At 43.7% G+C, this 14,084-nt stretch overlaps 1 protein-coding gene across 2 annotated transcripts in view; it reads left to right on the top strand.

Moving 5' to 3' along the window:
* LOC121614543 (solute carrier family 12 member 7-like) overlaps positions 1 to 14,084 on the top strand; it is a 39,876-nt gene that overhangs the window by 22,132 nt on the left and 3,660 nt on the right. The window lies entirely within an intron of this gene.

The following is a 14,084-nucleotide window of genomic DNA, read 5'->3' as shown; positions in this document are numbered from 1 at the left end:
CACTCTGATACGAGGTACGGTTCTCTCACCAGAGGATTTAGTTCAGGAGGTTCGCCGAACCCAAATCTCACTGCATACAATACAAACTCCTGTTCTCTGAGTCGCAGAGTCTTTTTAAGTCGACCATTTTGTCATTTTTCTAAAGAATATCTGGACATAAAACACACGTACATCTGGCCCAGACTTGTCCGCATCTCACAGTGTAATCGGTTTTTTGATAGCAGCTACGGTTTTGACACAATCGCAAGTTGTTCGGAAGAAACCGACAGCGAAAAAGCCGCTTTTCAAGGGAAGAGTTTAACAGTTGCAACTGTCATTTACACACACACCGGTCAATAACCCACGCACACACATCTGCAGGACAACAAGCCTGAGAATGATTATCTTAACGAGCTCAGTCAAAACAAGGGCATTGTTTGAAAACAATCTCCGTCCAACAAGCAGTTAAACTCAGCTTCACAAAGCTCTTTGCCAAAGAGGTTGAGACAGTAGTCACACAAATGCACACACAAAAAGGGCTAACCAACAGCTAAAAAGTGATTAAAAACAAGCACGTCAAAACTGAACAGGAACAGGTAAAAAGTGGGAGAGGTAGAGAGGTAATTATCAGCAGGTGGGGCAGAAGTTACACAGGCACACACGCACACACACACACACACACACACATTCGGACACATATATACTATACACATCTCCATGTAGGAGCTGGTTGGGCTGCTTGTGTAGTTCAAGCAGACACACACACACAAACAGACGAAGACACACACATACGCAGTCACACACAATGACAGATACATAAACACACACACACAGACAAATGCACAATGAAAACCCCATCCCCCCGCCCCCTTGTTAACACCGTTAGCTCTATTAGCTCTGTTAGCGTTAGCGCCGTTAGCTGTTAGCTCCGTTAGTGTTAGCTCTGCTAGCTCTGTTAGCATTAACTCCATTCATGCTTATTGATTCAGTTCATTAATTCATGTTAACAGAGACATGAAGCAGAGGAGAGAAGCAGACACAGACAGCTGAGGTGATCAACAGAGACAGACAAGGAGAAAGCCACAGAAACAGACGAAGACACACACATACGCAGTCACACACAACGACAGATACATAAACACACACACACAGACAAATGCATAATGAAAACCCCATCCCCCCGCCCCCTTGTTAACGCCGCTAGCTCTATTAGCTCTGTTAGCACAGTTAGCTCTGGTTGCGTTAGCGCCGTTAGCTCTATTCGCACCGTTAGCTGTTCGCTCCATTAGTGTTAGCTCTGTTAGCTCCGTTAGCATTAGCTCCATTCATGTTTATTGATTCAGTTCATTAATTCATGTTAACAGAGACATGAAGCAGAGGAGAGAAGCAGACACAGACAGCTGAGGTGATCAACAGAGACAGACAAGGAGAAAGCCACAGAAACACAGCTGAGAGCAATTCATTAATCAGGGACTGACTGCCTCTGATATCTGCCGTTTTCTCACATTGCAGCCTTTTTCAATTGTCCGCTGCTTCGCCATAGTTTCTCCTAGAGACTTCATTCAAACTTTAAAACGTAGATAATTTTGTCGGCTCCAAATGACCCTCGGCACATTTTGATATCTCTTACGGTTTTCGAGCTATGACCATCGAAGGCCGACGTAAGACGCGAACAACTGCGATAAATTTTCCCATAAGAAATGAATGGGGAAATTTCCTCAAATTTCAGCCTTTTTCAATTGTCCGCTGCTCGGCCATACTTTGTCCTAGAGACTTCATTCAAACTTTAAAACGTAGATAATTTTGTCGGCTCGAACACACCCCGTGTCCCTTTCAAAATTTCCCAGGGGGAATTTTCTAGTTATTAGGGACACGGGGCACGCTCCGAGGCACTGGCTCCTGCAGCTCTGCTGCAGGAGCCAGTGACTCGGGGCGTAGCCCCGAGTCACTTATTACTATCCCGCGCGTTTCTTCTTCTTCTTCTTCTTATTAGGGACACGGGGCACGCTCCGAGGCACTGGCTCCTGCAGCTCTGCTGCAGGAGCCAGTGACTCGGGGCGTAGCCCCGAGTCACTTATTACTATCCCGCGCGTTTCTTCTTCTTCTTCTTATTATTATTAGGGACACGGGGCAACGTCCCGAGTCACTGGCTCCTACAGCTATTTCATAGCTGCAGGAGCCAGTGACTCGGGGCGTAGCCCCGAGTCACTTATTACTATCCCGCGCGTTTCTTCTTCTTCTTCTTCTTATTATTTTTCATCTTCCTCCAAGTTTTCGTCCTCAAACTCGCCCCGCAGCTTTGAGAAAACCCTCGCAAATTATATATCAAAACGTGCGTATTGTTCGGGATCGGTGTGCTATTACTTTTCTCAAATTTATCGCAGTTTTTCGCGTCGTAAGACGCGAAAAACTGCGATAAATTTCCCATAAGAAATGAATGGGACCGGTGAAAAAAACAAGATTGAAATTGGAGTTTTTCAAACATCTGTAGCTCAGGCATACATTCACCGAGAGACTTCATTTCAACTTTAAAATGTAGACCCAAGTCTGGTCTATTGGTGTGTTCATCCACATTTTGATTGGTCCTATAGTTTTTGATCAGTCACTGTTCAATGACAGTGATCGTTTGGCGGGAAATTTTGAGATTATAATGGGTGTGTATTGCGCGGAATGTTCGTGCTAGAGTGCGTGCTAGAGTGGCACAGAGTCTAAAAACGATCTGAAAATCTTCTCTTTTTCTCGTCGCTACGGCCACAAATTACACTCTACACGCATAATTTTGGGCTCATTTTGTAGACAAACTTGTCCTCTTTCGTGTGATGTCCTCGAAAAAGCCGAGAGACTTACTGAATTTAAATAGTGAGACGTTTTGTGCAGCCAGCACCCTCCTGTTCTCCCATTAAGTCCCATGTTAAAATTCAGAGCTGTTTTGTGAGCAAAGCAGAAATGCCTCCTGTCTTTAGATCGCCATAAAACGAAAAGTTGTTGTGTCAGGAATAAAACGAGATGATGGTCGGACTCAGGAAGTTCTCGGGAGTCCGATGATCTATAGTACACTCTGATACGAGGTACGGTTCTCTCACCAGAGGATTTAGTTCAGGAGGTTCGCCGAACCCAAATCTCACTGCATACAATACAAACTCCTGTTCTCTGAGTCGCAGAGTCTTTTTAAGTCGACCATTTTGTCATTTTTCTAAAGAATATCTGGACATAAAACACACGTACATCTGGCCCAGACTTGTCCGCATCTCACAGTGTAATCGGTTTTTTGATAGCAGCTACGGTTTTGACACAATCGCAAGTTGTTCGGAAGAAACCGACAGCGAAAAAGCCGCTTTTCAAGGGAGGAGTTTAACAGGTGCAACTGTCATTTACACACACACCGGTCAATAACCCACGCACACACATCTGCAGGACAACAAGCCTGAGAATGATTATCTTAACGAGCTCAGTCAAAACAAGGGCATTGTTTGAAAACAATCTCCATCCAACAAACAGTTAAACTCAGCTTCACCAAGCGCTTTGCCAAAAAGGTTGAGACAGTAGTCACACAAACACACACACAAGCAGGGCTAACCAACAGCTAAAAAGTGATTAAAAACAAGCACGTCAAAACTGAACAGGAACAGGTAAAAAGTGGGAGAGGTAGAGAGGTAATTATCAGCAGGTGGGGCAGAAGTTACACACGCACACAAACAAACACACACACACACACACATTCAGACACACATATACCAGACACATCTCCATGTAGGAGCTGGTTGGGCTGCTTGTGTAGTTCAAGCAGACACACACACACAAACAGACGAAGACACACACATACGCAGTCACACACAACGACAGATACATAAACACACACACACACAGACAAATGCATAATGAAAACCCCATCCCCCCGCCCCCTTGTTAACGCCGTTAGCTCTGTTAGCTCTGTTAGCACAGTTAGCTCTGTTAGCGCTAGCGCCGTTAGCTATATTCGCACCTTTAGCTGTTAGCTCAGTTAGTGTTAGCTCTGTTAGCTCCGTTAGCATTAGCTCCATTCATGTTTATTGATTCAGTTCATTAATTCATGTTAACAGAGACATGAAGCAGAGGAGAGAAGCAGACACAGACAGCTGAGGTGATCAACAGAGACAGACAAGGAGAAAGCCACAGAAACACAGCTGAGAGCAATTCATTAATCAGGGACTGACTACCTCTGATATCTGCCGTTTTCTCAATTTGCAGCCTTTTTCAATTGTCCGCTGCTTCGCCATAGTTTCTCCTAGAGACTTCATTCAAACTTTAAAACGTAGATAATTTTGTCGGCTCAAAATGACCCTCGGCACATTTTGATATCTCTTACGGTTTTCGAGCTATGACCATCGAAGGCCGACGTAAGACGCAAACAACTGCGATAAATTTCCCATAAGAAATGAATGGGGAAATTTCCTCAAATTTCAGCCTTTTTCAATTGTCCGCTGCTCGGCCATACTTTGTCCTAGAGACTTCATTCAAACTTTAAAACGTAGATAATTTTGTCGGCTCGAACACACCCATGTCCCTTTCAAAATTTCCCAGAGGGAATTTTCTAGTTATTATTATTTTTCATCTTCCTCCAAGTTTTCGTCCTCAAACTCACCCCGCAGCTTTGAGAAAACCCTCGCAAATTATATATCAAAATGTGCGTATTGTTCGGGATCGGTGTGCTATTACTTTTCTCAAATTTATCGCAGTTTTTCGCGTCGTAAGACGCGAAAAACTGCGATAAATTTCCCATAAGAAATGAATGGGACGGGCGAAAAAAACAAGATTGAAATTGGAGTTTTTCAAACATCTGTAGCTCAGGCATACATTCACCGAGAGACTTCATTTCAACTTTAAAATGTAGACCCAAGTCTGGTCTATTGGTGTGTTCATCCACATTTTGATTGGTCCTATAGTTTTTGATCAGTCACTGTTCAATGACAGTGATCGTTTGGCGGGAAATTTTGAGATTATAATGGGTGTGTATTGCGCGGAATGTTCGTGCTAGAGTGCGTGCTAGAGTGGCACAGAGTCTAAAAACGATCTGAAAATCTTCTCTTTTTCTCGTCGCTACGGCCACAAATTACACTCTACACGCATAATTTTGGGATCAGTTTGTAGACAAACTTGTCCTCTTTCGTGTGATGTCCTCGAAAAGCCGAGAGACTTACTGAATTTAAATAGTGAGACGTTTTGTGCAGCCAGCGCCCTCCTGTTCTCCCATTAAGTCCCATGTTAAAATTCAGAGCTGTTTTGTGAGCAAAGCAGAAATGCCTCCTGTCTTTAGATCGCCATAAAACGAAAAGTTGTTGTGTCAGGAATAAAACGAGATGATGGTCGGACTCAGGAAGTTCTCGGGAGTCCGATGATCTATAGTACACTCTGATACGAGGTACGGTTCTCTCACCAGAGGATTTAGTTCAGGAGGTTCGCCGAACCCAAATCTCACTGCATACAATACAAACTCCTGTTCTCTGAGTGGCAGAGTCTTTTTAAGTCGACCATTTTGTCATTTTTCTAAAGAATATCTGGACATAAAACACACGTACATCTGGCCCAGACTTGTCCGCATCTCACAGTGTAATCGGTTTTTTGATAGCAGCTACGGTTTTGACACAATCGCAAGTTGTTCGGAAGAAACCGACAGCGAAAAAGCCGCTTTTCAGTTAACAGGTGCAACTGTCATTTACACACACACCGGTCAATAACCCACGCACACACATCTGCAGGACAACAAGCCTGAGAATGATTATCTTAACGAGCTCAGTCAAAACAAGGGCATTGTTTGAAAACAATCTCCATCCAACAAACAGTTAAACTCAGCTTCACCAAGCGCTTTGCCAAAAAGGTTGAGACAGTAGTCACACAAACACACACACAAAAAGGGCTAACCAACAGCTAAAAAGTGATTAAAAACAAGCACGTCAAAACTGAACAGGAACAGGTAAAAAGTGGGAGAGGTAGAGAGGTAATTATCAGCAGGTGGGGCAGAAGTTACACAGGCACACACGCACACACACACACACACACACATTCAGACACATATATACTATACACATCTCCATGTAGGAGCTGGTTGGGCTGCTTGTGTAGTTCAAGCAGACACACACACACAAACAGACGAAGACACACACATACACAGTCACACACAATGACAGATACATAAACACACATACACAGACAAATGCATAATGAAAACCCCATCCCCCCGCCCCCTTGTTAACACCGTAAGCTCTATTAGCTCTGTTAGCACAGTTAGCTCTGTTAGCGTTAGCGCCGTTAGCTCTATTCGCGCCGTTAGCTGTTCGCTCCGTTGGTGTTAGCTCCGTTAGTGTTAGCTCTGTTAGCTCTGTTAGCATTAACTCCATTCATGCTTATTGATTCAGTTCATTAATTCATGTTAACAGAGACATGAAGCAGAGGAGAGAAGCAGACACAGACAGCTGAGGTGATCAACAGAGACAGACAAGGAGAAAGCCACAGAAACAGACGAAGACACACACATACGCAGTCACACACAACGACAGATACATAAACACACACACACAGACAAATGCATAATGAAAACCCCATCCCCCCGCCCCCTTGTAAACGCCGCTAGCTCTATTAGCTCTGTTAGCACAGTTAGCTCTGGTTGCGCTAGCGCCGTTTGCTCTATTCGCACCGTTAGCTGTTCGCTCCATTAGTGTTAGCTCTGTTAGCTCCGTTAGCATTAGCTCCATTCATGTTTATTGATTCAGTTCATTAATTCATGTTAACAGAGACATAAAGCAGAGGAGAGAAGCAGACACAGACAGCTGAGGTGATCAACAGAGACAGACAAGGAGAAAGCCACAGAAACACAGCTGAGAGCAATTCATTAATCAGGGACTGACTGCCTCTGATATCTGCCGTTTTCTCACATTGCAGCCTTTTTCAATTGTCCGCTGCTTCGCCATAGTTTCTCCTAGAGACTTCATTCAAACTTTAAAACGTAGATAATTTTGTCGGCTCGAACGCACCCCGTGTCCCTTTCAAAATTTCCCAGGGGGAATTTTCTAGTTATTATTATTATTTTTCATCTTCCTCCAAGTTTTCGTCCTCAAACTCGCCCCGCAGCTTTGAGAAAACCCTCGCAAATTATATATCAAAACGTGCGTATTGTTCGGGATCGGTGTGCTATTACTTTTCTCAAATTTATCGCAGTTTTTCGCGTCGTAAGACGCGAAAAACTGCGATAAATTTCCCATAAGAAATGAATGGGACGGGCGAAAAAAACAAGATTGAAATTGGAGTTTTTCAAACATCTGTAGCTCAGGCATACATTCACCGAGAGACTTCATTTCAACTTTAAAATGTAGACCAAGTCTGGTCTATTGGTGTGTTCATCCACATTTTGATTGGTCCTATAGTTTTTGATCAGTCACTGTTCAATGACAGTGATCGTTTGGCGGGAAATTTTGAGATTATAATGGGTGTGTATTGCGCGGAATGTTCGTGCTAGAGTGCGTGCTAGAGTGGCACAGAGTCTAAAAACGATCTGAAAATCTTCTCTTTTTCTCGTCGCTACGGCCACAAATTACACTCTACACGCATAATTTTGGGATCAGTTTGTAGACAAACTTGTCCTCTTTCGTGTGATGCCCTCGAAAAAACCGAGAGACTTACTGAATTTAAATAGTGAGGCTTTTTGTGTAGCCAGCTCCCTCCTGCTCTCCCATTAAGTCCCATGTTAAAATTCAGAGCTGTTTTGGGAAAAAGCAGAAATGCCTCCTGTCTTTAGATCGCCATAAAACGAAAAGTTGTTGTGTCAGGAATAAAACGAGGTGATGGTCGGACTCAGGAAGTTCTCGGGAGTCCGATGATCTATAGTACACTCTGATACGAGGTACGGTTCTCTCACCAGAGGATTTAGTTCAGGAGGTTCGCCGAACCCAAATCTCACTGCATACAATACAAACTCCTGTTCTCTGAGTCGCAGAGTCTTTTAAGTCGACCATTTTGTCATTTTTCTAAAGAATATCTGGACATAAAAACACACGTACATCTGGCCCAGACTTGTCCGCATCTCACAGTGTAATCGGTTTTTTGATAGCAGCTACGGTTTTGACACAATCGCAAGTTGTTCGGAAGAAACCGACAGCGAAAAAGCCGCTTTTCAAGGGAAGAGTTTAACAGGTGCAACTGTCATTTACACACACACCGGTCAATAACCCACGCACACACATCTGCAGGACAACAAGCCTGAGAATGATTATCTTAACGAGCTCAGTCAAAACAAGGGCATTGTTTGAAAACAATCTCCATCCAACAAACAGTTAAACTCAGCTTCACCAAGCGCTTTGCCAAAAAGGTTGAGACAGTAGTCACACAAACACACACACAAGCAGGGCTAACCAACAGCTAAAAAGTGATTAAAAACAAGCACGTCAAACTGAACAGGAACAGGTAAAAAGTGGGAGAGGTAGAGAGGTAATTATCAGCAGGTGGGGCAGAAGTTACACACGCACACAAACAAACACACACACACACACATTCAGACACACATATACCAGACACATCTCCATGTAGGAGCTGGTTGGGCTGCTTGTGTAGTTCAAGCAGACACACACACACAAACAGACGAAGACACACACATACGCAGTCACACACAACGACAGATACATAAACACACACACAGACAAATGCATAATGAAAAACCCCATCCCCCCGCCCCCTTGTTAACGCCGTTGGCTCTGTTAGCTCTGTTAGCACAGTTAGCTCTGTTAGCGCTAGCGCCGTTAGATATTCGCACCTTTAGCTTTTAGCTCAGTTAGTGTTAGATCTGTTAGCTCCGTCAGCATTAGCTCCATTCATGTTTATTGATTCAGTTCATTAATTCATGTTAACAGAGACATGAAGCAGAGGAGAGCAGCAGACACAGACAGCTGAGGTGATCAACAGAGACAGACAAGGAGAAAGCCACAGAAACACAGCTGAGAGCAATTCATTAATCAGGGACTGACTACCTCTGATATCTGCCGTTTTCTCAATTGCAGCCTTTTTCAATTGTCCGCTGCTTCGCCATAGTTTCTCCTAGAGACTTCATTCAAACTTTAAAACGTAGATAATTTTGTCGGCTCAAAATGACCCTCGGCCATTTTGATATCTCTTACGGTTTTCGAGCTATGACCATCGAAGGCCGACGTAAGACGCAAACAACTGCGATAAATTTCCCATAAGAAATGAATGGGGAAATTTCCTCAAATTTCAGCCTTTTCAATTGTCCGCTGCTCGGCCATACTTGTCCTAGAGACTTCATTCAAACTTTAAAACGTAGATAATTTTGTCGGCTCGAACACACCCCGTGTCCCTTTCAAAATTTCCCAGAGGGAATTTTCTAGTTAGGGACACGGGGCAACGTCCCGAGTCACTGGCTCCTACAGCTATGAAATAGCTGCAGGAGCCAGTGACTCGGGGCGTAGCCCCGAGTCACTTATTACTATCCCGCGCGTTCTTCTTCTTCTTCTTATTATTATTTTTCATCTTCCTCCAGTTTTCGTCCCTTAACTCGCCCCGCAGCTTTGAGAAAACCCTCGCAAATTATATATCAAAACGTGCGTATTGTTCGGGATCGGTGTGCTATTACTTTCTCAAATTTATCGCAGTTTTTCGCGTCGTAAGACGCGAAAAACTGCGATAAATTTCCCATAAGAATGAATGGGACGGGCGAAAAAAACAACATTGAAATTGGAGTTTTTCAAACATCTGTAGCTCAGGCATACATTCACCGAGAGACTTCATTTCAACTTTAAAATGTAGACCCAAGTCTGGTCTATTGGTGTGTTCATCCACATTTTGATTGGTCCTATAGTTTTTGATCAGTCACTGTTCAATGACAGTGATCGTTTGGCGGGAAATTTTGAGATTATAATGGGTGTGTATTGCGCGGAATGTTCGTGCTAGAGTGCGTGCTAGAGTGGCACAGGTCTAAAAACGATCTGAAAATCTTCTCTTTTTCTCGTCGCTACGGCCACAAATTACACTCTACACGCATAATTTTGGGATCTTTTGTAGAAAAACTTGTCCTCTTTCGTGTGATGTCCTCGAAAAAGCCGAGAGACTTACTGAATTTAAATAGTGAGACGTTTTGTGCAGCCAGCGCCCTCCTGTTCTCCCATTAAGTCCCATGTTAAAATTCAGAGCTGTTTGTGAGCAAAGCAGAAATGCCTCCTGTCTTTAGATCGCCATAAAACGAAAAGTTGTTGTGTCAGGAATAAAACGAGATGATGGTCGGACTCAGGAAGTTCTCGGGAGTCCGATGATCTATAGTACACTCTGATACGAGGTACGGTTCTCTCACCAGAGGATTTAGTTCAGGAGGTTCGCCGAACCCAAATCTCACTGCATACAATACAAACTCCTGTTCTCTGAGTGGCAGAGTCTTTTTAAGTCGACCATTTTGTCATTTTTCTAAAGAATATCTGGACATAAAACACACGTACATCTGGCCCAGACTTGTCCGCATCTCACAGTGTAATCGGTTTTTTGATAGCAGCTACGGTTTTGACACAATCGCAAGTTGTTCGGAGAAACCGACAGCGAAAAAGCCGCTTTTCAAGGGAAGAGTTTAACAGTGCAACTGTCATTTACACACACCGGTCAATAACCCACGAACACACATCTGCAGGACAACCAGCCTGAGAGTGATTATCTTAACGAGCTCAGTCAAAACAAGGGCATTGTTTGAAAACAATCTCCGTCCAACAAACAGTTAAACTCAGCTTCAGAAAGCAGTTTCGCAAAAAGGTTGAGACAGTAGTCACACAAACACACACACAAAAAGGGCTAACCAACAGCTAAAAAGTGATTAAAAACAGCACGTCAAAACTGAACAGGAACAGGTAAACAGTGGGAGAGGTGCAGAGGTAATTATCAGCAGGTGGGGCAGAAGTTACACAGGCACACACGCACGCACACAACACACACACACACACACATTCAGACACACATATACCATACACATCTCCATGTAGGAGCTGGTTGGGCTGCTTGTGTAGTTCAAGCAGACACACACACACAAACAGACGAAGACACACATACGCAGTCACACACAATGACAGATACATAAACACACACACACAGACAAATGCATAATGAAACCCCATCCCCCCGCCCCCTTGTTAACGCCGTTAGCACTATTAGCTCTGTTAGCACAGTTAGCTCTGTTAGCGTTAGCGCCGTTAGCTCTATTCGCACCGTTAGCTGTTAGCTCCGTTAGTGTTAGCTCTGTTAGCTCCGTTAGCATTAGCTCCATTCATGTTTATTGATTCAGTTCATTAATTCATGTTAACAGAGACATGAAGCAGAGGAGAGAAGCAGACACAGACAGCTGAGGTGATCAACAGAGACAGACAAGGAGAAAGCCACAGAAACACAGCTGAGAGCAATTCATTAATCAGGGACTGACTACCTCTGATATCTGCGTTTTCTCACATTGCAGCCTTTTTCAATTGTCCGCTGCTCGGCCATACTTTGTCCTAGAGACTTCATTCAAACTTTAAAACATAGATAATTTTGTCGGCTCGAACGCACCCCGTGTCCCTTTCAAAATTTCCCAGGGGGAATTTTCTAGTTATTATTTTTCATCTTCCTCCAAGTTTTCGTCCTCAAACTCGCCCCGCAGCTTTGAGAAAACCCTCGCAAATTATATATCAAACGTGCGTATTGTTCGGGAGCGTGTGCTATTACTTTTCTCAAATTTATCGCAGTTTTTCGCGTCGTAAGACGCGAAAAACTGCGATAAATTTCCCATAAGAAATGAATGGGACGGGCGAAAAAAACAAGATTGAAATTGGAGTTTTTCAAACATCTGTAGCTCAGGCATACATTCACCGAGAGACTCATTTCAACTTTAAAATGTAGACCAAGTCTGGTCTATTGGTGTGTTCATCCACATTTTGATTGGTCCTATAGTTTTTGATCAGTCACTGTTCAATGACAGTGATCGTTTGGCGGGAAATTTTGAGATTATAATGGGTGTGTATTGCGCGGAATGTTCGTGCTAGAGTGCGTGCTAGAGTGGCACAGAGTCTAAAAACGATCTGAAAATCTTCTCTTTTTCTCGTCGCTACGGCCACAAATTACACTCTACACGCATAATTTTGGGCTCATTTTGTAGACAAAACTTGTCCTCTTTCGTGTGATGTCCTCGAAAAGCCGAGAGACTTACTGAATTTAAATAGTGAGACGTTTTGTGCAGCCAGCGCCCCCTGTTCTCCCATTAAGTCCCATGTTAAAATTCAGAGCTGTTTTGTGAGCAAAGCAGAAATGCCTCCTGTCTTTAGATCGCCATAAAACGAAAAGTTGTTGTGTCAGGAATAAAACGAGGAGATGGCCGGACTCAGGAAGTTCTCGGGAGTCCGATGATCTATAGTACACTCTGATACGAGGTACGGTTCTCTCACCAGAGGATTTAGTTCAGGAGGTTCGCCGAACCCAAATCTCACTGCATACAATACAAACTCCTGTTCTCTGAGTCGCAGAGTCTTTTAAGTCGACCATTTTGTCATTTTTCTAAAGAATATCTGGACATAAAACACACGTACATCTGGCCCAGACTTGTCCGCATCTCACAGTGTAATCGGTTTTTTGATAGCAGCTACGGTTTTGACACAATCGCAAGTTGTTCGGAAGAAACCGACAGCGAAAAAGCCGCTTTTCAGTTAACAGGTGTAACTGTCATTTACACACACACCGGTCAATAACCCACGCACACACATCTGCAGGACAACAAGCCTGAGAATGATTATCTTAACGAGCTCAGTCAAAACAAGGGCATTGTTTGAAAACAATCTCCGTCCAACAAACAGTTAAACTCAGCTTCACCAAGCGCTTTGCCAAAAAGGTTGAGACAGTAGTCACACAAACGCACACACAAGCAGGGCTAACCAACAGCTAAAAAGTGATTAAAAACAAGCACGTCAAAACTGAACAGGAACAGGTAAAAAGTGGGAGAGGTAGAGAGGTAATTATCAGCAGGTGGGGCAGAAGTTACACACGCACACAAACAAACACACACACACACACACATTCAGACACACATATACCAGACACATCTCCATGTAGGAGCTGGTTGGGCTGCTTGTGTAGTTCAAGCAGACACACACACAAAACAGACGAAGACACACACATACGCAGTCACACACAACGACAGATACATAAACACACACACACAGACAAATGCATAATGAAAACCCCATCCCCCCGCCCCTTGTTAACGCCGTTAGCTCTATTAGCTCTGTTAGCACAGTTAGCTCTGTTAGCGTTAGCGCTGTTAGCTCTATTCGCACCGCTAGCTGTTAGCTCCGTTAGTGTTAGCTCTGTTAGCTCCGTCAGCATTAGCTCCATTCATGTTTATTGATTCAGTTCATTAATTCATGTTAACAGAGACATGAAGCAGAGGAGAGAAGCAGACACAGACAGCTGAGGTGATCAACAGAGACAGACAAGTAGAAAGCCACAGAAACAGACGAAGACACACACATACGCAGTCACACACAACGACAGATACATAAACACACACACACAGACAAATGCATAATGAAAACCCCATCCCCCCGCCCCCTTGTTAACGCTGTTAGCTCTATTAGCTCTGCTAGCACAGTTAGCTCTGTTAGCGCTACCGCCGTTAGCGATATTCGCACCGTTAGCTGTTAGCTCAGTTAGTGTTAGCTCTGTTAGCTCTGTTAGCATTAGCTCCATTCATGTTTATTGATTCAGTTCATTAATTCATGTTAACAGAGACATGAAGCAGAGGAGAGAAGCAGACACAGACAGCTGAGGTGATCAACAGAGACAGACAAGGAGAAAGCCACAGAAACACAGCTGAGTGCAATTCATTAATCAGGGACTGACTACCTCTGATATCTGCCGTTTTCTCAATTTGCAGCCTTTTTCAATTGTCCGCTGCTCGGCCATACTTTGTCCTAGAGACTTCATTCAAACTTTAAAACGTAGATAATTTTGTCGGCTCAAACGCACCCCGTGTCCCTTTCAAAATTTCCCAGGGGGAATTTTCTAGTTTGCTTTTGCTCTCATTGTTGTTACAAAGGCAGTTTGATTGGATCGGTTTAGAGAAT

This window comes from Chelmon rostratus, chromosome 12 (genome assembly GCF_017976325.1).
Source record: "Chelmon rostratus isolate fCheRos1 chromosome 12, fCheRos1.pri, whole genome shotgun sequence".
NCBI lineage: Eukaryota > Metazoa > Chordata > Actinopteri > Chaetodontiformes > Chaetodontidae > Chelmon > Chelmon rostratus.
The sequence above is the reverse complement of the archived record's forward strand: the minus strand, read 5'-3'. Positions and strand labels throughout refer to the sequence as shown.